The sequence below is a fragment of the Quercus robur genome, chromosome 12 (assembly GCF_932294415.1).
Source record: "Quercus robur chromosome 12, dhQueRobu3.1, whole genome shotgun sequence".
Lineage (NCBI taxonomy): Eukaryota > Viridiplantae > Streptophyta > Magnoliopsida > Fagales > Fagaceae > Quercus > Quercus robur.
Window position 1 is genome coordinate 17075378 of NC_065545.1, and position 25110 is coordinate 17100487.

At 39.8% G+C, this 25110-nt stretch overlaps 1 non-coding gene and 1 pseudogene across 1 annotated transcript; one reads left to right on the plus strand and one right to left on the minus strand.

Annotated features, from left to right (window-relative positions):
- Positions 1–415: 415 nt before the first annotated feature.
- Positions 416–22215, plus strand: LOC126708209 (uncharacterized; annotated as a pseudogene).
- LOC126710645 (small nucleolar RNA R71) lies at positions 5744–5850 on the minus strand. Its single transcript, XR_007649707.1, has one exon. It is a non-coding gene; the product is annotated as a small nucleolar RNA R71 (small nucleolar RNA).
- Positions 22216–25110: the final 2895 nt, after the last annotated feature.

Genomic DNA, 25110 nt, shown 5'->3' on the forward strand with positions numbered 1-25110 from the left:
TATCATTATTAAGATTAAATTCATTATTTTCAAGAACATCTTTGGGACCCTTCAATTCTATCATTATTAAGATTAAATTCATTATTTTCAAGAGTATCTTTGGGAAAAATGACTAGCATCAATAAAGTATAACTTACCATGATCTTAATGAAAGTTTTCTAGCATTGATGGTATCAATAGAACTGATTTTGGAGTATTAAACTAATGCATCAATGGCACTTAAAAAAGTTTCAGTTTTTATGTCATTGATTGGTACTATAAGTTCCCCTACTTTCACTTCCATTAGCCTCAAGCATCCCTTATTACCATTGATAAACCAATACTCACAGACACAACAAGTTTATCCCGTTTGATAAGTACCATGGCATATAAATCACAAGGGACTGCTCTCATATTGATATATGCATGTTAGGCAATGTTGGTTCCTACAGGTCTAGCTCAATTGCAACAAACACCTAGATTGACTCAAATACAAGGTTTGTCACAAATACCCGGATTGTCAAAAATATCTAGATTGTTGCCACAAATAACTAAATTGTTCCCAAACCTTGGAGCTAGGGGGACTTTCAAGGGCAAATGGGCAGTGCTTGTAGTCTCTTATAGACATACCAAGTGTCTTACTAAAGTTTTTGGTTCAGTTGTCAATGGCCAATTTAGCAATATAGGTTCCTCTTGTTGCAAAGCCATCTCGGAGATTGAGGGAAATTGCTTGTCTAATTTGTTCCCCTCCAATCCCATCTTTGCTCCTTTGCTCAATAACTCTTGTGGTAAACTATCTAAAGGAAACGAACAGGTCTTTGGAATCACCACAAGTAAGGCCGTTTTACCAGGGATTTTACCGAGGAATTAAGACATACAGGAATGTTGGTCATCTCTTTCAGGTGTAACAGGGTGTCTTACAGATGTTATGAATTCACTCTTTAATGGCAGAGTTAACTTCTTTGGCCCTACTTGTTGTAAAGCCATCACTTTGGTCAGTGACCATTGCTTGCCTAAATTGTTCCCTTTTAACCCAGCTTTTCATTCAACACTTAAAAACGTTTGTTTAACTGGCTCTAGAGTTGGAGGACATGCACCTTCTCCTCTAGGAGTAGATCAGATCACTGTGGGCAAGCTCTATTTGCCAATGAAATTACCTTTCCTAGGACTATCAGACAGGAATTGGGAAAAAGACGTTGCAAAATGCTGGTCATCACTTTCAAGCATTAATCGGTGTGTTGATGAGATTTATGGAACACATTCCTAGGGTGAATTTAGTGTGGTCAATCCTGCTTGTTGCAAATCCATCACTGTTATTAGTCACAAGTGTTGGCCCAAGATGTTCCCACTCAACCCATTGTTCCCTCCGTTGCTCAAGAGTAAATGTGAACGCAATTCTAGGGCTGCACCAAAACCTAGTAGAATTTGATCATGCCTATGAATTCAAACAGGCTTATCATTGGCTACTACAATATTAATAATGCATTGGCTGGTGATTGTAGGAAAATGTGGTCATTTTTTTTTTTTTACTGTAATTGAGACAAGTGTTTCCTAGTGTGTTGTTTTTAGAATTTTCAATTCATCAATAAAATTCTTGTTGGCATTTAAGCCATTGCATGCACGTCATTCTTGGAATGAATTTAGTTCAAGTCGCTTTTACTTAAGTGATTTACTCTCTTTAGAATGAGTTATGCAAAAAGGCATTGTGTCTTAATATATATGCTTAAAATATCGTGATAAGTTCATTTTTCAAAGTTCACATTTGCATTCTAATTCATGCTACAATGTTGGGATCATCTAGTCATAGAAAAAAAATTAATGGTGATACGAAAAAAGTATATTGAAATTATAACGACAACATAATATTTCTTTTTTTTTTAATTGAAATTATCTTGAGAAAAGAATTGGTAATTTTGGTTTCCTCTTGATTTTCAACAGTTGAATTACTGAATGTTAAATACAACGAAAGAAAAGCGAACAAACAAATAACAAATAGTTGGATGTGAGTTGGGTTGGGTAACCTTGTAATTTTTCAAGACCTAGTTATGAATGTTTTGACTATATAAATAAAATTTTGAAATCAAGAAAATGCGTCTATGCATTTTGAATACTTTTTTCATGGTATTAGTCTATTACATATTCCAGGTCAGATGAGCAGCAAATAGGTGGTATAGCAGAGAGGTACTTCCAGGGGATTTTCTCCACATCACACCCAACCAATGAGGATGAGGTTCTGACCTCGGTAGATAGTGTAGTAACGGAGGGAATGAGCCAGGAGCTAAATAGACCCTTTTATGGGAGAGGAGGTGAGGAAGGCTTGCCTTGAGATGCATCCGTCAAAATTGCTGGGCCTGGATGGTATGCCTCAGTTTTTCTTTTAGAAATTTTGGCACATAGTGGGTGGGGATGTCACTGAAGCAGTGCTCTCAATCCTAAACTTGGGCCACATCCTTAACAAGATGAATTTCACCCACATCCTACTCATCCCAAAGATTAAGGATCCGCAACATATGGTAGACTACCGCCCTATCAGTTTGAGCAATGTGGTAAGCCGTATAGTCTCAAAAAATTTGGCTAACGCTGCATCGATTGAGAAAAAGAAGACAAGGCAAAATAGGTCACATAGCTGTGAAGCTTGACATTAGTAAAGCTTACGACCGAGTGGAATGGGAATTCCTACACAAGACAATGCTAAAACTAGGTTTCACAGAGAGGTGGGTAAACTTGGTTATGCGGTGTGTTTCGTCAGCAAGTTACACTGTGCTTCTTAACGGGGATCCATGAGGCTTCATCTCTCCAACCTGCGGCATAAAACAAGGTGACCTTTTATTGCTATACTTGTTCTTATTTTGTGTTGAAGGCCTATCTGCCTTGATCTAGAAAGTGATTGAGTCACAACAACTTCGTGGGGTGCTGACTTGCCATGGTGGGGTCAATATCTCCCACTTGCTCTTCGCGATGACAGCCTGTTCTTTCATCCAACTCTCCATTTGGAATGTAGTAACCTCCTCCATATGCTGAATATGTATGAAAAAGCCTCAAGCCAGGCTATTAACTAGCAGAAAACGACCTTATTTTTCAGCCCAAATACGGATCGGACAGTGAGGGATGACATTCGCAAGTTGCTAAATACCCAGATAGTAATAGAGTTTGAGAAATACTTGGGGTTGCCAATGGTGGGAGGAAAAAATAAGGCCAACACATTTAAGGACCTTCGAGAAAGAATAGCAAAACGGGTCACTGGTTGGAAAGAAAAGCTAATTTCTAAAGTAGGGAGAGAGGTTCTAATTAAACGGTGGCACAAGCAATACCAACATACTCAATGAGCCTGTTCAAGCTTCCAAAAGGCCCATGCAATGACATCAACTCTATCATTGCAAGTATTGGTGGGGACAGATGAGCAACAAGAGAAAGATACACTGGATAAACTGGGAACGATTGTGTGAGCCTAAGAAAAAGGGTGGAATGGGCTTCCGGAATATTAATGCCTTCAACTTGGCTATGCTAGCGAAACAGGCATGGAGGTAACTCAACCAACAGAATTCCTTGTTCGTCAAAGTGTATAAGGCTAGATACTAACCTGCGTGCTCTTTTTTGGAAGTTGAACTAGGGAGCAACCCATTGTATGTGTGGCGGAGCATATTACAAGCTAGGGATGTCATACTAGCCAGGTCGAAGTGGAAGGTGGGAAGTGGTAACTCAATGGATATAGCACGTCACATTGGTTGCCTTGACCACCATTGATAATAGCTTAATTTTGCATATTTATATCATTATTAGAAAGCATTATCATACTTATTTTGAGTTAATTCATGCATTTTATAGTTGGTTTTGGAATAATTCTGAATAACCAATTTTGTGCTTAATTGAATTTTAATGCGTGAATTTGTTTTTTGTAGGATAATGAAATTAAATAAGTGGATTTGTGCAAAGAAGAAAGCTAATGGATTTTACATTTACAAGGGTCATGATGAAGTCAAATAAGGCCAACCCAATTAAATTCAAGTCCAATTGGAGTAAGGAATTAAAGGAAATTTGCACTAAATCCAAGTCCAATTCGGATTAGGATTCTAGCCTGCGTACCAATTAGTATTCGGAGCACACCTTTTGGCTCAGATGTTCAATCGAGATCATTCAAGTTGGGATGGAAAGCTAACTTAAAAGGATACAACTTTTTAGTTTACCAAAAGTCCAAATTTTGAAGTTAAATAGGCCTAAAACGTCGGTTAAGTGAAGCCTAAAAACCTGGGATTTTCTCCAAACTCCATTCAACTTGTAATAGGATTCCTTGGCCTATTTAAAGGCTCTTTAGGGAAAAATTCAAAGGAGCTGCCGTAGAACATAATTTAGGTTTTCTTAAAGTTTCTTTACAGTTTTGAGTTTTATTTGTGTTATGGCTTGCTAGAAGCCTTGCTAAGGCAAGGGGTGAAACCCAACCGTTTAATGGTATGTTCTTAACAATTATTTTATGGTTTTTATGCTTATGTTATTATGTTTTTGATTGATTTACTCATCTATAAAAAATTTTATTTCTATATAATTCTTTGATTTATCGTAGACTCTGGGCACGTTAAATGCTTAGTATTCCTTGCGAACTAATTCACTAGTTTTGTTTCGCCTTAAATCAATCAATTTCATAAAACTACCTTAGACAATTAATTCTTGAGTTTTTATTGTTAAATCATCCAACTAAGATCATCCTTCATATGAATTTTAGTTGAGTTATAAGATAAATATTGTTAAGACTACCAATAGATGTTTTGTGTGTGGATCCTTAAGTCTTAGCGCCTTAATATATTGTTATTTTCTCTCAATTTAAATTAACTTTACTAAACCATCAAAAATATTTTCAATTAAACTTTATTATTTTAGTTTTATTCTCTTGTGGTTTGCTAATTAATTTCCTTTTTCCTATGGATTTGACCTCGAACTTACCGAGTTATTACTTTGCAACAATCCTGCACTTGGGAGTATTATTTAAGTCACAGCAAGTTTTCGGCGCCATTGCCGAGGATTAGGCGATTAGAGAAGCATTCCACTTCATTTGAAGAGGTTTTCGGCATTAAATTTCTTCACATATTTGGTAATATCTCTCCACCTCTTTTCTTTTTAAGTAGTTTAGTTTTCCTTTAAAGTTATTCTTTTTTTTTTACTTCTTTTTTTTTTTGTTTAAGGTATTTGTTTTCTTTTCTTTTCTTTTTCTTTTTCTTTCTTACTTTACTATTGCATGCATGTTTGGTGTCATGATAGTGTTAATAGCTTGGTTAGAATTGAGTCGAATAATTTGTTTGCCAATTTATCTGATTCTTTCACACATTCTCACACACTTGATATCATGGCAAACTTAGATAGTAATCATGGTGATGATAATAATTTAAATAATGAAAACTTCCATGCTCATCCACCCATTAGAACTCTCAAGGATTATTTGCAACCTACTAGGGGTAGTGCACCATCATGCCTCATTTTTCCAACTAATGCAAATAATTTTAATTTTAAGCCCGGTATGATTTCATTACTTCCTAAATTTCATGGCTTAGATTCTGAAAATCCTTACCTACACTTTAAGGAATTTAAGGAGGTACGTTCTACCTTCCATGACCAATCATGTAATGAAGAGAACATTAGGTTGAACTTGTTCCCTTTTTCTCTTAAGGACAAGGCAAAAACTTAGCTTAATTCTTTGAGACCTAGGTCAATTGGTACTTGGCAAGAGATGCAAACTAAGTTTTTAAAGAAATTTTTTCTAATTCATAAGACTAATGCACTTAAAAGACAAATAATGAATTTTTCACTAAAAGATAATGAGACATTTTATCAATGTTGGGAAAGATTTAAAGATTTGCTTAATGCTTGTCCACATCATGGCTATAAAACTTGGCATATAATTAGTTTTTTCTATGAAAGTTTAACTCCAAAGATGCAACAATTTGTAGAGATGATGTGTAGTGGAGAGTTTTTGAATAAAAATCCTAATGAGGCTTTTGAATATTTTGATCTCTTAGCTGAGAATGCTCAATCTTGGGATACCACTGATACCTCAGATAGATCTAGAGCATCCACCAACCCCTCTGGAGGTGGTAAGTACCAACTTAGGGAAGATGATGACTTTAGTGCTAGGGTGGCTAGTCTAACTAGGAAGCTTGAAGCCATAGAATTAAGGAAGGTCAATGGAATCAATATTGTGCCTAAAATTGATGAAGTTTGTAGAATTTTTGAGACCGTAGAACACCCTACCAATGAATGCCCTACAATTCCAACTTTTAAAGAGGTGTTGCATGATCAAGCAAATGTTATGAACATGGTGAAAAAATCATACCCTTCCCCTTATTCAGAGACATACAATTCAGGGCAGAGAAATCACCCAAATTTTAGTTGGAGGAATGATAATGAGGTTGCACCTTCAACACATGGTTCTTCAAAGTTTGTTCCCCATAATCCCCCTCCAAAAAAGAGTCTTGAGGACACTTTGCAACAATTCATGCAGACTCAATCCACCATTAATAATCAGAACTCACAAGCCATAAATGACATTAGGAGCACTCTCACTAAATTGACCACATCCATGAGCACAATAGAAAATGATAAGTTTCCATCTCAACCACAACCAAACCCCCAAGGTCAATTTTGTGTTGATGATTGTAGTTCCTCTGAAAATAAAATGAGTCAAGCTAAATTTGTAACTACTCTTCGTAGTGGAAAAATCATTGAAAAAGATATTCCTAAAAGCAATACACAAGATGAATCTTCCAAAATAAAGAGTAGTGATGAGGTCCTTAAGCCTAAATCTAATGAAATTGAAAGGTGTCCTATCCCTGCTCCCTTTCCCCAAAGGTTGATTCCACCTCAAAAAATGAACCAAAATTTTGAAATCCTTGAAGTGCTTAAGCAAGTTAAAGTGAACATTCCTCTTTTGGATACCATAAAGTAAATTCCATCATATGGTGAATTTTTGAAAGATTTGTGTACTGTTAAGCATAAGCTTAATGTGCATAAGAAGGCATTTATGACTGAACAAGTTAGTGCAATTATTCAAAACAATAGACCTCCAAAGTTTAAAGATCCAGGTTGTCCCACTATTTCATGTGTGATTGGTAATTCAAAAATAGAGAAAGCTTTGCTTGATCTTGGGGCAAGTGTGAATCTTTTGCTGTATTCAATGTATGAGCAATTAGGTCTAGGCGAGTTAAAACCCAATTCCATAATTTTACAACTTGTCGATCGATCTGTGATTGTTCCAAAGGTTGTTGTTGAGGATGTTTTGGTTCAAGTGGACAAATTTTATTTTCCTGTTGACTTTATTATTTTGGACATGCATCCTATTTCTAATGTTAATTCTCAAATATTTGTGATTTTAGGATGCCCATTTCTTGCAGCTTCTAATGCATTGATACATTGTAGAAGTGGAGTCTTAAAATTATCTTATGGGAATATGACCCTCGAGCTTAATATTTTTAATACTTGTAAGCAACCTAGGGATGAAGAGGATGTGCATGAAGTTGACTTAATTGAAACACTTGTTGAAGAACAATTCAACAAAACATGTTTTTTAGATCCATTAGAAGCTTGTCTAGTCAATTCATGTGATTTTATTTTTTATGAGAATTTCAAAACTACCTACATTCACTATCTTTTGGAATCTGCATAGGAATTAAGTGAGAAATTAGAAATTGAAATATGAGGAGTTGCCACCTCATGAGATAAAGTTGTTGTCATCTAGTGAGCAAGTACCAAAATTGGAGTTGAAGCCATTGCCTGTTGAGCTCAAGTATGCTTTTCTAGGAACCGATGAGACTTTTCCTATGGTAATATCTTCTAAACTTGACTCTTTACAAGAAGGTCAGTTATTAAATGTTTTGAGAAAACATAAGAGTGCCATAGGATGGAACATAGCTGACATTAAAAAATTAGCCCATTGGTTTGTACTCACAAGATTTATTTAGAGGACAATACTAAACCATCTAAGGAGATGCAATGTAGATTGAACCCTACAATGAAAGAGGTAGTTAGGATTGAAGTGCTCAAATCGTTAGATGTGGATATCATATACCCCATTATAGATAGTAAATGGGTAAGTCCTACTCAAGTGGTGCCTAAGAAATCTAGAAAAACTGTGGTAAAAAATGAGAATAATAAGTTAATTCCAACTCGTGTCACCACAGGTTGGCGCATATGTATTGATTATAGAAAATTGAATGCAGTCACTAGGAAAGATCACTTCCCTTTACCTTTCTTAGATCAAGTTTTAGAGAAAGTAGTGGGTCATGAGTACTATTGCTTTTTAGATGGGTATTCTGGGTACTATCAAATTGAAATTGCACTTGAAGATCAAGAGAAAAACCACATTTACTTGTCCTTTTGGTACTTTTGCATTTAGGAGGATGCCATTTGGATTATGTAATGCACCTGCCACTTTTCAAAGATGCATGCTAAGTATTTTTAGTGACATGGTAGAGCATTATTTAGAGGTTTTCATGGATGATTTTTCTGTGTTTGGTGACTCTTTTGATAAATGCCTTTCTAATTTGCAAAAAGTCTTAACTATGTGTGAAGAAAAGAATTTACTATTGTGCACGCCAAAAGTGAGGTTGATGGACCAACCCTCACTTGGGCTCACAATCTATTTGTGATATGGATTTTGGATTTCCTACTCTGGGTAGTTCATTATACATAGACCCAATGGAACTGCCTTCCCCTCTAAATTATCTTACCCCCTCTCTCCCTATTATTATTGTGCTAGCATGGTACACTCTTGCTTGTTCTATCCTCATTTTCTTCTTGAACCTTTCAACAACCATTTCCCTCTTTAGTTTCTCATATTTATAGCCTAATAATTAGTGGGGAGTTATGATTACTCTTGTGGTTAGCGGTAGAAGAGGTCCAATGTTATTATTGCTAAGTGGATGTTTAGTTGGGAATGGGGTGTGGGTGGCATTGCAACTGGCTCCCCACTTCAGAAGGGATGTTCAGTAGCGATACTTCCCAAGGCGATACTGGGTAACCGGGATACAGAGTTCCCGAGAAATCATGCTCCCGTCCGAGGTGTACTTTGCCGGGCAACTCCCAGGCTATGAACTATAATGAACATATATTATAATGGCTTGCTCAATGGGTTTTCGGCCGGGCGTAATGTCATGAGGCCTAGGCCCATGGCCTCAGCAGGCTTAGAGCCCAGTTTTGGACAAGAGGGTTGGGCCTATGGGCTGTACTGTAAAGTTGGAATTTAAGTCCCAAATGGGTCTGAGAGTTCTATGTTGTACATTAGCCCCCCCTTGATTTGTGCTCGACCACCGAGGACAAATCAAGGAAGCCAAGAGACAAAGACCACCCTGGAAAGCTCAACGAGTAGATACTGAACAATTAAGAGACCCATTAATGCGCCATAAAAAGGTGCGTTGTATCTGACTATTGGTTCAGCCGTCATCATTGTCTGTCGGTTCGCGAACCGAGGCGACGTGCGTGTGGCAGTTGAGGTGGGGATTCATAGAGTTCCCCGCTCCTCATTTATTAAGTGGCATTTATTCCCTTATTTGGCTCCTATAAATAGTCCTTTTTGAATCTCCTTTTCACTTTTGCATTTTTCACTCTCTAAACTCCTTCCTTGGTGTGCATTCATCTATGCGTTCATCCTCCAGCCCAGAACACCCTTGTTCCCTAGAGCCCAAAGTAAGTCTCTCTTCCTCCCTCTCTTATCTTAGTTTCTTCCTTCAATTTTAGAGTTTAGGATAGGTTTCGCTCACCTTTTAAACACTAAAGCGTCCTTAGCCACCTTTAGGAAAACATTCAACATCCCTAAGGATGTGAATGTGGCGTACTACCATAAGAGCGACATTGTTCTCCACAGACATTCTAGGTCAAGTACCGCTTTCTTTCCCTTGATGGCAATTTTGGAAGGTGGGGTTAGGTTTCCCGTGGACCCTCTTTTTATGGTTTATGCCCTAACTAACTTCCTCCAAATTTTTACCAAGTAGTTAGTTGTGTCAGTAGGTTGAATCAGATTTATGGTTTGCAGTTGAACCACCACCATATAAATTACATGTACAATCTGTGTGGAAATAAAAAGACTAACTATTACTTAAAAGTTAGGGATATGCGGGTACGGCTAATTTCATGCCTACTCGATTCTAACAGAAACTCAGCTAGGGAGTATGTCCGGGTGAGTGGCAACTGGTTTACCGATGAACTCCCCTGCCCATTTTCACCACGAGAAGTCGGTTCGTACTGAACACTAACTCATTTTCTTTTTTGTTTACTTATGATTGTTTTGTTTTCCCCAGTATTAACTTGCTGTGTTCTTTCATTGTAGACGGTAAAAGATTCAACCCGGACCTTAGAGTGGTGCATGTAAGGGACTTGAATTTTGTGCTTAGGTCCAAAATATTCGTTCATAGAAACGGGCAGCTCTAGGCATTGCATCTCATACTCGGTTGCACCCCCGTATACAAGACTTGGCAACCCTTCAGCCAAGCTCTATCAATAGACAGCCCTCTGCTCTCTTACATAGACGTATAGCACGCCAACTTCCTCCCCCCCTCATTAACCACCAACGAAGCCCGAGACCTCGGTCCTCGTTGCACAACCGCAGAAGATCTCGCCCCAATCAAGGACGAGTTAGCCGAACAGTTTTCTCGGGCTCTCAAGGAGCAGGAACATATTCCCGTTGAAAGGAACACAGGTCAAATACAAGCAGCCAAGCAGGAAGTGGCCGAGGGCGAACAAGAGGCAGAAATGGTGACAAAAAGGAAGTTAACTGCCGACCGATTTTTGTTTGACTCCCAACCATCAACTCAGCCTCAGCAAGCCCGAGCCAAGGACCGTACTCCTTCTCCTCCTCCCCCATTCGGCCAGCAAAAAAAGAAACAGCGCGTAGAGGACCAACCACTCAGGGTTGTAAGCGATGCGCCCACCAAAACACCTCCTCGTCCCTTGGGCAGGATTGTGATCCGGGAACCGGTGAGTGGTCCCCAACCTACGGCCCGAGGCGGTGCTGAAGTGGCCTCTTCCTCTCGGGCTGCAACTAACTGGCAGCCCACATTCACGCTCGGTGGCGAGCCTCTGCCATCTTCAGCGAGTGTAAGGATGTGGGCTCAAGGTAAGGGAGGGAGAGTGGCATAGAGCTTGGTGAGCGGCCTGTTGTTGCCCGAGGACGTTTAGTTCTTCTCAAATGGCTCTGAGGATTCCATTGTACGGCGGCTGCAGTGGCACACCATCACGGTAACTTTTTCTCACCCTACTTCTCATTTACTTTGCGGTATGAACGATTTTCTTCTTCTCCTCTCTCTTTTCTTTGCATTCCTCTTAGTTTGTTATTGTGGTGTTATCAGGCTATGTAGATTACTCACATGCTCAATGAGAGGATAGGCGAGCTCACCGAGGAGGCTGAACGGGAAAGGGCGTTGAAGGACGTTACCGACACTTCAACTCGGGACAAGGGCAAGGCTACTGAAGTTGCGAAGAAGAAGGCACAGTCCTCGGAGAAAGCTCGGCTACTGGTTGAGAAGAGGTCGGTAAAGGTGGAGACAAAGCTGTGGGAAACTAAGCTTAAGTTAGCACAAGCAGAAAGCTTAAACCTGGCCCATGTTGAGGAAGTGGCAGAACTGAAGGCGGCCCTTGAGGCTTGTGAGAACAAGTGGTACAATGAAGGATTTGCAGATGCCGAGAACTCCGTGGAGCCTATTGTCCACCAAGCTCAGGTCCAGGAGGAGGGGTGACTGGCTACCCTTCAGGCGTTGGGAGTGCTCAAGAATTCTCCGCTGAGGAACCTGGAGCAAATTTCACGCCCAGCTCTTGCTACTCCCGTTCAGAGCCAGGTTGAGGATGCCAATGATGAAGATACCCCCAGCATGAAGGAGCTGGTGAAAGCAATCAACACCCACGTGGAATCTGTGGATCTAGAAATCACCAGCAACTTCAATGCTCCTGAGAATGAGGGGACTCAGCAACCGCCTACCGAGGATGCCCCTGATCAGCTTACCGATGATGAAGTCCAGTTTTTCCCTACCGACCTAGCTACTTAATGCTTTTTAATCATTTTCTTTCTTTTACTTTTATTTACCTTATCCTTTATTATTTGGTTTGCCCAGTCACCGGGATGTGGTGGCAGAACACTGAATTTAATTTATGCTTTTTCTAATCTTGACTTTAAGTTTTATTTTCCTATGGTCACCAAGCTGTGGTGACAAAACACTCGTTTAACTATTTTATTTTGCTTTAATTTGTTTCCATTCTCGGCTTTGGAGACCGAGCATTTTATGACTTCTTATTTCATTACTGCTTGGCTATCATTCTTATAGATCTGATTATGATTGTTTTTGTTTGTTCCTTTCATATTATTAAAACTAGCCGGGTAGCTAGATGATAGTACGCCTTGAACCGTACATAGGAACGGGCACTTCTTCACATATATAGTGGTCGGGATTGGCCTAAAAAGATTTAATATGCAGGAAGAACAACTCCTTGCAATTTGTGATTGCCGTGCTTTACCCAATTTAGGAGAAATGAGGACTAGACAATTAAGCCGAACTGAGTGCAAAGCTAACCAGGCATAGAATCTTCTGTTGCGAGGAATTCTAATTGCAGAAGCATTGTTAGGAACATTTGGCGCAAGGTTTTCATCTACCCAGTGATGGAAGTTGAACCGAGAGCAGGCTTTTATCCTTAGATAGTTCGAAACAAGGTTTCCACTTGTCCGGTTATGGAAATCGAACCAGGGACAAGTTTCTGTCCTTAGATAGTTTAAAATGAGGTTTCCACCTGCCTGATTATGAAATCTAACTGGGGACAGGTTTCTGTCCTTAGATAGTTTAAAATAAGGTTTCCACCTGCCCGGTGATGGAAATCGAACAGGGGACGGGTTTCTGTCCTTAAGTAATTTAAAATAAGGTTTCCACCTATCCGATAATGGGAGTCGAATCGGGGATAGGTTTCTATCCTTGGGTAATTTAAAATAAGGATTCCACTTGTTCGGTAATGGGAATCGAATCAAGGACAGGTTTTTGTCCTTAGATAGTTTAAGATAAGGTTTCCACCTGTCCGGTGATGGAAATCGAACCAGGGACAGGCTTCTGTCCTTAGGTAATTTAAAATAAGGTTTCCACCTGTCCGGTGATAGGAATCGAACCGAGGACAGGTTTTTGTCCTTAGATAGTTTAAAATAAGGTTTCCCCTTACCCAGTGATGGAAATCGAAATGGGGACAGGCTTCTATCCTTAGGTAATTTAAAATAAGGTTTCCACCTATTCGGTGATAGGAATCAAACCGGGGACAAGTTTCTATCCTTAGATAGTTTAAAATAAGGTTTTCACCTGCCCGGTAATGGAAATCGAACCGGGGACAGGCTTTTGTCCTTAGGTAATTTAAAATAAGGTTTCCACCTGTTCAGTGATAGGAATCAAACCGAGGACAAGTTTATGTCCTTAAATAGTTTAAAATAAGGTTTCCACCTGCCCGGTGATGGAAATCGAACCGGGGACAGGCTTTTGTCCTTAGGTAATTTAAAATAAGGTTTCCCTCTGTCCGGTGATGGAAGTCGAACCGGAGACAGGTTTTTGTCCTTAGAATAGAACAAGTCCCCTTAACTCTCCTTGTATTTGCTGGCCAAGGCTGATGGATTAACAATAATGGAGCTAAATGCACCTGCATGGATAAATATCACCTTCATATTAGTTGATAAGACATATATACAATATTACATTCAACTTACACCCCCGTGTACAACTAATCAGTGATAAAACTTCTTCAAGTTATGGACATTCCATGGCCAGGGAAATGGTCTCTCATCTAGGTCCTCCAAGTAGTATGCTCCTGCACCCGCGATAGTAGTAACCCTGTAAGGCCCTTCCCAGGTTGGGGCCAATTTCTCAGCACTCGTATCTCGCATATTCCCCACTACTTTCCGTAACACCAAGTCCCCAGCACTGAATTCCCTTGTCTTTACATATCGGTTATAGCGCCGAGCAAGTTTTTGCTGATACTCGGCTAGCCGTATAGTCTCTGCTTCCCTGAATTCTTCCAACAAATCTAAACGTTCCACCATCAACCCATCATTACGGGAGGGGGCAAACTCTTCAACTTGTGCACTACATATGTTCACCTTGGTCGGTATCACAGCTTCTGCCCCATACGTTAAGGAGAATGGAGTCTCTCTTGTAGACCTCTTGGGAGTTGCTCGGTACGCCCACAAAACATTGGGCAGTTCTTTGACCCACCTACCCTTTACACCATCCAATCTTTTCTTCAATCCATTCACAATTGCCTTATTAGTGGCTTCAGCTTGGCCACTACTCCGAGGATACGCCAGGGTGGAGTACCTGTTCTTAATGCTGAGATCACTACAAAACTCGCAAAAGACTCTACTATTGAACTACAATCCATTATAAGATATAAGAGAGTCTGGCACCCCAAATCTCATGACTATATTCTTCCACACGAACTTCTTAACATCCACGTCCCGAATATTGGCTAACGCCTCTGCCTCCGCCCACTTGGTGAAGTAATCAACAGCCACTAAAACAAACTTTCGATTGCCCGTGGCCCGGGGAAATGGGCCGAGAATATCCAACCCCCATTGTGTGAAAGGCCAAGGGCTGTTGATCGGATTCAAATGGCCTGTGGGTTGGTGGATCAAGGGGGCATGCTTTTGGCACTGTTCACACTTACGCACATACTCAGCGACATCCTTCTACATCTGTAGCCACCAGAACTCCTGAGTCATTGCTCAGTGTGCTAATAAGCGTCCCCCTACATGACTGCCACACACCCCATCATGTAGCTAGTCAAGAGTTCATTAACTTTCTCAGGATGTAAGCACAAAAGGTACGGCCCCCCAAAAGACCTCCAGTACAGCTTATGATCTGCCGACAACCAGTACCGAGCAGTTACTTGGTGAACCCTGTTAGCCTCCCTCTCATCATCTAGGACTCAATCCTCGGCTAAAAATTCAATGATTAGGTCCATCCAACATGGCTCGGTCGTCGAAATCACTGCAACACCAACACCAACCGCTATATTAATGCTCTACTCTGCTATGAGCTCTACCTTGATTAACCGAGGTACATCCTCTATTATTGATGATGCCAACGTGGCTAGAGAGTCAGCATGTCTGTTCTATCCCCGAGATACTTGGGCCAACTTTGCCATACAAAACTTTCTCATGACTTGCTTTGCCACTTGTAAGTACTCTTTCATTCGAGAATCCCAGCCTTCAAAATTGCCCTGCACCTGGCTAACCACCAGCCAAGAATCTGAATAAATCTCTACATCTCGAGCACCCATATCCAAAACAGTTCTTAATCCAGCAAGCAAGGCCTCGTACTCAGCTTCATTGTTAGAGGCCCTAAACCCCAACCTAAAAGAATGCTCCAACCATATTCCTTCTGGGGTGATAATGACAATCCTAGCACTAGTCCCCATAGCACTTGATATACCGTCCACAAATACCTTCCACGTGCGACATTCCACACAACAAACCATCTCCCCTTCGTTCTTAGGAGAAAACTCTGCAACAAAATCAGCAAAAACTTGGCCCTTCACCGAACTTCTTAGCCTGTACCTTATATAGAAGGATCCTAGCCGGGTCCCCCATTTAGCTATTCGGCCCGTAAAGTCGGATCTTTTCAACAACAACTATAATGAGTACTCGATTGAGACATAGATGGTATGAGCTTGAAAATAGTGAGGCAACTTTCTCGTAGCGTGTACTAGTGCTAGCACCAACTTCTCCAAGGGTAAATATCTTGTCTCGGCATCAACCAAGGTCTTACTGATGTAATACACAAGCTGCTGCACTCCTTGATCCCTTAATAGCACGACACTTACAATATGATCAGACATCGAGAGGTACATGAATAAGTCTTCCCCAGGTTCCGGGGTTGTTAACATGGGTGCCCGCATCAAATACTCCTTCAAATCCTGAAAAGCTCTTTCACATTCCTCATTCCACTTGAACCCCTTCCACTTTTTCAAAAGTTGGTAGAATGGACGACAACAATCGGTAAACTTAGAAATGAACCAATTAAGGGCAGCTAACATTCCGGTCAACACCTGCACTTCCTTTGGATTGCCCGGCGACTTGAGGTGCTGCGCAGCTTCAATCTGATCGGGGTTGACCTCTATCCCACGATTAGTTATAAAATAACCTAGAAACTTGCCAGCCCTCACCCCAAAAGCATACTTGTCCGCGTTCAGGCACAACTTATGTTGCCGAAGCACTTCAAATACCCCCCGGAGATCCTCTATATGCCGCGTCTCTTGTTTACTTTTTACCACCATGTCGTCAATGTACACCTCAACCGTACACCCAATCTTGTCCAGAAACATTCTAGTCATCATTCGTTGGTACGTTGCCCCGACATTCTTTAACCCGAAGGGCATCATGGTGTAATGGTAGTTTGCATTAAAGGAGATGAATGTCGTCTTCTCCTGGCCCTTGGCAGCTAGGGCAATCTGATGATAATCCTGAAAGGTGTCCAGGAAACTCATCCTCGGGTGCCCATAGGTAGCATCGACCAATTGGTCTATCTTTGGCATAGGGAACGGGTCCTTTGGGCATGCTTGGTTAAAATCCGTGAAATCTACACAAACTCTCCATTTTCCATTCTTCTTCCTGACCACCACGATATTCGCTAGCCATTCCAAGAAGAAGATTTCCTTTATCGCCCTAGCCTCTTTTAACCTCCCAACCTCCTATCTCACTACCTCAACATGTTCCTTAGCCGACCTTCTCGGCTTCTGCTTTTTTGGAGGAAATGACAGGTCTACGTTAAGCTTGTGAACAATGAACTCAGGATCAACCCCAGGCACCTCATACGGGCTCCAAGCAAACACATCTACATTCTGTATAAGAAATAACAATATTTCTACCTTATCCCCATCCCTCATACTTGCCCCTATCTGTAAATACTGGTCAACATCCAGTAGTATCTTTACTCTAATTAATTCCTCGGCATAACTAGCCCCCATTCCCTCTCAGGGCTCCTGTAATTGCTATAAAGGGAATTCTCCCGCGGTTTCCTTCTGTTTAGCCTGCTTGTGCTTCCAATCAACCGTGGCCACCAAACATTGCCTAGCCACTTGTTGACTTCCCCTTACTACAACAATACCCTACTCGATGCGAAACTTAACCTTCACATGCAGGGTGGAAGGGACTGCCCCAATCGCATGGATCCACGGCCTTCCCAAAATGACCGTATAAGGAGAAAACGAAGTGACAACTATAAAAGCCATTGTTACTTCCTTTCCTTCCATATTCATGGGAAGTGATATTTGCCCCTCGGGAATCACCACTTGGCCATCAAACCCGACCAAGGGCATATCGTATTTTGAGAGGTCCTCTTTCTTCAGCCCAAGCCCTCTAAACAGATCCGGATACATCACATCAGCCCCACTTCCCTGGTCTACCATTACCCTCTTTACTATGAAACCGTTTATTCGGGCCGTTACCACCAACGCATCATCGTGCGGCTGAATTGTTCCTTCTAAATCATTGTTGTTAAAAGTGATGGGCTCCCGATCAATCTTCATCTTCTTCTCGGGGGGTTGCTCGCCTAAGCAATTTCCCACGAGTGCTAGAATCAACACCCCTCTCCTCCCAGCCACAACAGTACCCCTTGGGGCAGCATAGATGACCTCAATTACTCCCAGTGGAGGGCAGGAGAGGGTTCCCTCTTTGTTAAGCACCTAGCCCAATACCCCTATTCCTTGAATCCACCACAAACTCCTTCAAATATCTCGCCCTCACCAATTGCCCCAAATGGTCCTTTAACACCCGGCACTGCTCAGTGGTATGCCTCTTATCCCTGTGATAGGTACAGTACAAATTCTGGTTTTTTCGAGACGAGTCACCCCCCATCTTGTTCGACCATCTGAAGTACGACTCGTTCTTGATCCGATCTACGATTTTGTTCACCGGCTCCTTAAACGTCAAGTTCACCTCCCCCAATTACAACTCTAGCTCTTGTATCCTTAAATCCTTTTGAGGCCTTGGCTGAAATCCACTCTAACGAGGATGATTCACTAACAGGGCCTTACCCTTACTCTGTAGCCGATCATCCTCCAGGCGTTTGTACTCCTCAATACGCCTCATGAGCTGCCTCATATCCTCGGGAGACTTCCTCGTCAATGACTCCCGTAGTTCGGAGTCCTTAGGCAGTCCCATCCTAAAGGTGCTCGCCACAATCTTCTCATTGCCCCCACTGATCTCATTATAAAGCTCCCAATACCAACCGGCTCTAGCTCTTGTATCCTTAAATCCTTTTGAGGCCTTGGCTGAAATCCACTCTACCGAGGATGATTCACTAACAGGGCCTAACCCTTACTCTGTAGCCGATCATCCTCTAGGCGTTTGTACTCCTCAATACGCCTCATGAGCTGCCTCATATCCTCGGGAGACTTCCTCGTCAATGACTCCCGTAGTTCGGAGTCCTTAGGAAGTCCCATCCTAAAGGTGTTCGCCACAATCTTCTCATTGCCCCCACTGATCTCATTATAAAGCTCCCAATACCGACCGGCATAACTGCGAAGGGTTTCCACTGGTTATGGTACCCGGCTACAAGTTACAAACTGGACACCGAATTCTTGGATCAACTTGGCAAAACTGTGAATGGAACTCTTCTGTAACCCATTAAACCATCACAAAACAGTGGACCCGAGGCTTGAGGGAAACACCTTACACATCAGCACGTCATTGTGAGTATGCAGAGACATCATCTGGATATAATGGCTGATGTGTTCTACTAGTCTGCTTTCCGATCGTAGGAATTGAATGATGAGCACGTAAATCTGCTCGATATTAGGGCCCATTCAATGTCGTCTGAAAATGGCGACCAAGCAGCTCTACGTAAGGCATGGCTCATAGCATCCATGGCGGCATTACAGGGTCGTCGCTCTTCTGGGGAGTCTAAACCCCGGTCTGCATACTCTCGTGAACGTGAACAGTCCCGATGTTGACGGGACTCTCGTGAATGTGAACGGTCCCAGCATCGACGGGATTCCCGTGAATGTGAACAATCCCGGCGTCGATGGGACTCCCGTGAATGTGAACGATCCTGACATCGACGGGAACCAGACTGACTGGACCCCGCCCCATAACGATTTCCCTCCCTATCAGATCTCCTTTCTCGATTGTCTCGGTCCCTTCTCCGGTGCCCACCCCTTGCTTCCAACCCCAAATCTCTCACCAGTCTGCGTAACCGCTCAAGTTCCTCATCTCTCTCGTCAAATTGCCCATGCCCTAAAGCACCCAATATTGTCTGATGGGTTTGGTACGACCCCTCTCTAAGGCCAAACTGCTCTTCCTCTTGTTCACGATCTCTATCTTCACACCTCTTGTGCCTTTGTTCTCGCCAGGTGGATCCCCGAGAAGATCCCACTGAACCACTTTCAGCGTAACTCCCTGAACGTCTTTCAGACATTTTCCCGAGCGTAAGTCTTAGTTGAACCACGACTTTGTAGGAGATCCCCACAGACGGCTCCAATTATGCACACCAAAAGTGAGGTTGATGGACCAACCCTCACTTAGGCTCATAATCTATTTGTAATATGGGTTTTGGATTTCCTACTCTAGATAGTTCATTATACATAGACCCAATGGAACTGCCTTCCCCTCTAAATTATCTTACCCCTTCTCTATCTATTATTATTATGCTAGCCTGGTACACTCTTGCTTGTTCTATCCTCATTTTCTTCTTGAACCTTTCAACAACCATTTCCCTCTTTAGTTTCTCATATTTATAGCCTAATAATTAGTGGGGAGTTATGATTACTCTTGTGGTTAGTGGTAGAGGTCCAATGTTATTATTGCTAAGTGGATGTTTAGTTGGGAGTGGGGTGCGGTGAGAGTGGTATTGGAACTGGCCACCCACTTCAGAAGGGATGTTCAACAGCGATACTTCCCAAGCCAATACCAAGTAACCAAGATATAGCGTTCCTGAGCAATCATGCTCCTGTCCAAGGTGTACTTTGTCGAGCAACTCCTAAGCTATGAACTATGACGAACATATATTATAATGGCTTGCTCAACGGGTTTTGGGCCGGGCGTAATGTCATAAGGCCCGGGCCCATGGCCTCAACAGGTTCAGAGCCCAGTTTTGGACAAGACGGTTGGGCCCATGAGCCGTACTGTAAAGTTGGAATTCAAGGCCCAAGGCCCAAATGGGTCTGGGAGTTCCGTGTCGTACAACTATTAAATTGTGAAAAGTGTCATTTCATGATCACAAAAGGGATTGTATTAGTCCACATTGTTTCTTCAAAAGGCACAGGGGTGGATAAAGCAAAAATTGAGTTGATTGCTAATTTGCCTACACCTAAGACTGTTAAAGATGTGAGATCATTCCTAAGACATGCTGGATTTTGTAGGAGGTTCATAAAAGACTTTAGTTTCATATCTAGACCTATGTGTAACCTCCTAACAAATGACACTCCCTTTGAATGGACCCATGCTTGCCAAGAAGCTTTTGATAAGCTAAAAGGCATGCTTACCACTGCACCTATCATGCAACCACCAAATTGGACTTTACCTTTTGAAATTATGTGTGATGCAAGTGATTTTGCGATTGGAGTTGTTTTAGGGCAAAGAAAGGATAAAAAATATCATGTAATTTATTATGCAAGTAAGACTTTGAATGAAGCTCAAATGAATTACTCTACAACTGAAAAAGAGTTATTTGTTGTGGTATTTTCCTTAGATAAATTCCATTCATATATTCTTGGCTCTCTTGTTGTTGTTTTCACTAACCATGCAGCTTTAAAATATCTTCTTTCAAAGAAGGATGCAAAGCCAAGGTTGATTAGATGGATTCTTCTACTACAAGAATTTAATATTTCCATCAACGATAAAAATGGAGTAGAAAATGTGGTGGCAGACCATCTGTCGCGCCTCACTTTTAATAAATCCATGGATGCATTGCCCATTAGGGATTCATTCCCTGATGAAAAATTGTTTTCCATCTCTACTTTGTCTTGGTAGGCTGATATTGTCAATTTTCTTGTCACAGGCCAAACACCATCTCACTGGAGTGCTCAAGATAAGAAACGCTTCATGGTGGAAGTACGCAATTTTTTCTATGATGATCCTTATTTATTTAAGTATTGTCCAAATCAAATCATTAGGAGATGTGTCCCTGATAATGAAATATTTAGTGTCATCTCCTTTTGTCATAATGAAGCTTTTGGTGGCCATTTTTCTTCAAGGAAAACCGTTGCAAAGATTTTGCAATGTGGTTTTTATTGGCCTAATATGTTTAAAGACACCCATCATTTTTGCAAATCTTGTGAGTCTTGTCAAAATTTGGGAGGAATAACTCGTAGAAATATGATGCCTTTAAACCCAATTTTAGTTGTTGAAATTTTTTATTGCTGGGGCATAGATTTCATGGGTCCATTCCCACCTTCTTTTGGATATCTTTACATTCTAGTGGTTGTAGATTATGTTTCAAAATGGGTTGAAGCTATTCCTTGCAAAAAGAATGATCACAAAATTGTTTTGAAATTCTTAAAGGAAAATGTTTTGTCAAGGTTTGGCATCCTTAGGGCAATTATTACTGATGGGGGCTTGCACTTTTGCAACCGACCTTTTGCATAACACACAAGGTTGCCACCCCATATCACCTACAAACAAGTGGACAAGTTGAGCTTGCCAATAGGAAGATTAAACAAATTTTGGAAAAGATGGTTAACCTAAATCGTAAAGATTGGTCTTTGAGGTTAAATGATGCACTTTGGGTGTACCGCACTGCCTATAAAAATATTCTTGGTATGTCTCATAGACTTGTTTATGGTAAAGCTTGTCACTTGCTTGTGGAATTAGAACATAAATCATATTGGGCAATAAAGATGTTTAACTTTAACTTAGACAAGGCTAGTTCATTGAGAAAATTGCAACTAAATGAGTTAGAGGAAATTCGGCGTGATGCATATGAGAATTCTAAGATTTCTAAAAAAAGAATGCAGGTTTATCATGACAAACAAATTTTAAGGAAATCTTTTGAACCATCTCAAAAAAGTTCTTTTATATAATTCTAGGTTACATTTGTTCTCGGAAAATGGAGATCTAGATGGACTGGACCTTTCATTGTTAAAAATGTTTTCCCCCATGGTGCCATAGAAATTGAAAATCCTAGGAATGGTAACATATTTAAGGTGAATGGACAACATCTTAAGCCATTTCTTGAGAATTTTTCACAAGAGGAGGAATCCATTAATTTGGAGGATCCCATTTATCAAGACTTGCCAAGCAATTAGCATTAGTGTTTGTATTTTATTTTAGATTTTTTTTTTTTTTTTTTTTTTTTTTGTTTTCTAACCCCTTTTGCAGGTGTTAAAGTTTTTTTTTTTTTTTTATTATTATTCATTTATGTTCATCTCTTCAAGGTACTCTCTATAATCTCTACTCTTTATTGTTTTTCCTTGTTATCATTGAGGACAATGTAAGTTTTAGGTTGGGGGAGGAACTTGAGATGATTTGCATTTGGTTTTATTTTATGTTTAAAAAAAAAATGTGTTGTTTTTAGTGATTTTTGTTTTTTTTTTTTTAGTCCAATTTTCAAAAAAAAAAAAGTGTTGCTTTAGCAAGAGTTTTAAATCAAAGTTGTTTATGCAAGTTCTATCTAAAGAATTCCACTGTTTTTCATGCTCAACCATTATGCACGTGCACTTTAGCCACATGAACATGTTTCTTGGTTGAGAGATAGAGACAACTATGAAAATCTTGAAAATAAAATGTAGAGACTATAACCCAAGTGAGTTCTTGAGCCATTCATTTTTTTAGAGTGTTATTTTCTTTTGATCTCATATTTCATTTGGAAGCACATAATTTTGTTGTTGCTTAGTGTCATTATTCTTTGATTTGGTCGAATGCTAAGAATTCATCAATTTTATGCAACACTTGAATATATTAAAGTCATGGATTTTGAAGAACTATTCCAATCCTTAAGAGATGATTTTAGGCCATATTTGTTAATTTTGAGCCATTATTATTTTCTTTCTTAATACATTACCGCTAGTCACCTAGTTGAGCCTATTATTTTAGCCATTCTTTCTCAAGCCCTTTCCTAAAGTGTTCCAAGAATGAATGCAATCAAACTGTCTTATTGCGGTAAATTTGTAGTGAAATAGTTGGAAGAAAAGGAGGACTCACTCAAAAAAAAATTTTAAAAAAAAAAAAAAAGAGTCATAAACAAAAAAGGAAAAATGGTGCAAAAAAAAGGGGGGGAATGTGAAAGATGAAGAAATAGAAATGAATTTGTTGATGAAATTTTGAAAAAAAAAAAAAGAAAGAAAGTGAAAGTGCAATATTCAAGAAACCTGAGAGGATAAATCAATTGTCATATACTCAAAAGAAATTGTCTCTCTAATTATTCTTGGGAACACTTTTTATTTTTACCTATACCCTTTGTTCTAAATTCCTCCTCTTTACCCTACATTACATCCCAATGAAAGTCCTATTTGATCTTAAGGACGGTATGGTTTGGATCTTGACATGACTAATCAATGTGTGTGGTGTAATATTCTTAGTATTTGGCATCCTTTCATGAGACCATAAATGTCCTTTATCTTGGTTCACCGTTCTTCATCTTATTTATATGTGAGATATTAGTCTTTGTTATACATTATTCTGGTCACATATGTTTGAGAGTGTTACACCCTTTTCGAAGTGATTTTATTTTTTGAGTGTTAACAACTATGAGCTTTGATTTGAAGCATAACTTTTGATAGAAATTCAAGACATGTTCTATCTTAAGACTAAGATTGTGTTAGTGTTGGCTAAACTATTCACACATTGAGTATTAATGGCATGTAAAATATCTTTGGTGGTTGTTAGTGTTTTGACCTTTGATTAACTATTTCTACTAAAGTAATAATTTTTTGTTATTTTGTGTCTTTGTCTCGAGTCGCTTAAATTGCTAAGGACTGGCAATGAGCTGGTTGGGGAGTGTGATAATAGCTTATTTTGCATATTTATATCATTATTAGAAAGTATTATCATACTTATTTTAAGTTAATTCATGCATTTTATAGTTGGTTTTGGAATAATTCTGAATAATCAATTTTGTACTTAATTGAATTTTAATGTATGAATTTGTCTTTTGTAGGATAATGAAATTAAATAAGTGGATTTATGCAAAGAAGAAAGCTAATGGACTTTACTTTTACAAGGGCCATAATGAAATCAAAGAAGGCCAACCCAATTAAATTCAAGTCCAATTGGAGCAATGAATCAAAGGAAATATGCACCAAATCCAAGTCCAATTCAGATTAGGATTCCAGCCTGCGCACCAGTTAGTATTTGGAACATAGCTTTCGGCTCATATGTCCAATCGAGCTGATTCAAGTTGGGCTAAAAAGATAACTTAAAGGCCTACAACTTAGTAGTTACCAAAAGTCCTAATTCTGAAGTTAAATGGGCCGAAAATGTCAATTAAGTGAAGCCTAAAAATCTGAGATTTTCTCCAAACGGGAATTCAACTTGTAATAGGATTCCTCGACTTATTTAAAGGCTCTTTAGGGCAAAATTCAGAGGAGCTGCCATAGAACATAATTTAGGTTTTCTTAAAGTTTTTTTTATAGCTTTTAGAGTTTTATTTGTATTATGGCTTGCTAGAAGCCTTGCTAAGGTAAGGGGTGAAATCCATCCGTTTATTGGTATATTCTTAACAATTATTTTATGGTTTTAATGATTATGTTATTATGTCTTTGATTGATTTACTCATCTAGAAAAGGGTTTAGTTTTGTATAATTCTTTGATTTATCGTAAGCTCTGAACACGTTAAATGCTTAGTATTCCCTGTGAACTAATTCACTAGTTTTGTTTTGCCTTAAATCAATCAATTTCATAAAACTACCTTAGACAATTAATTCTTGAGTTTTTATTGTTAAATCTAATGGGCCAAAAATGTATTGACCCATTTGGAAAATCAATTAATTAATTACCCAAGTGAATTAATTAATTCAATTTAACATACAATAGTGTGGTAGCACAAACAAATCACCAAATAATTAAATGCAATGGAAATTAAATTTGACACAAGTGATTTGTTTATGAATGGTAAAAACCACCGAGGCAAAACCCCACCGAGTGAATTTAAGGTCACCACTCCCGAAAATCCATTATTATAAAAAACAAGCGGTTATAAGTAA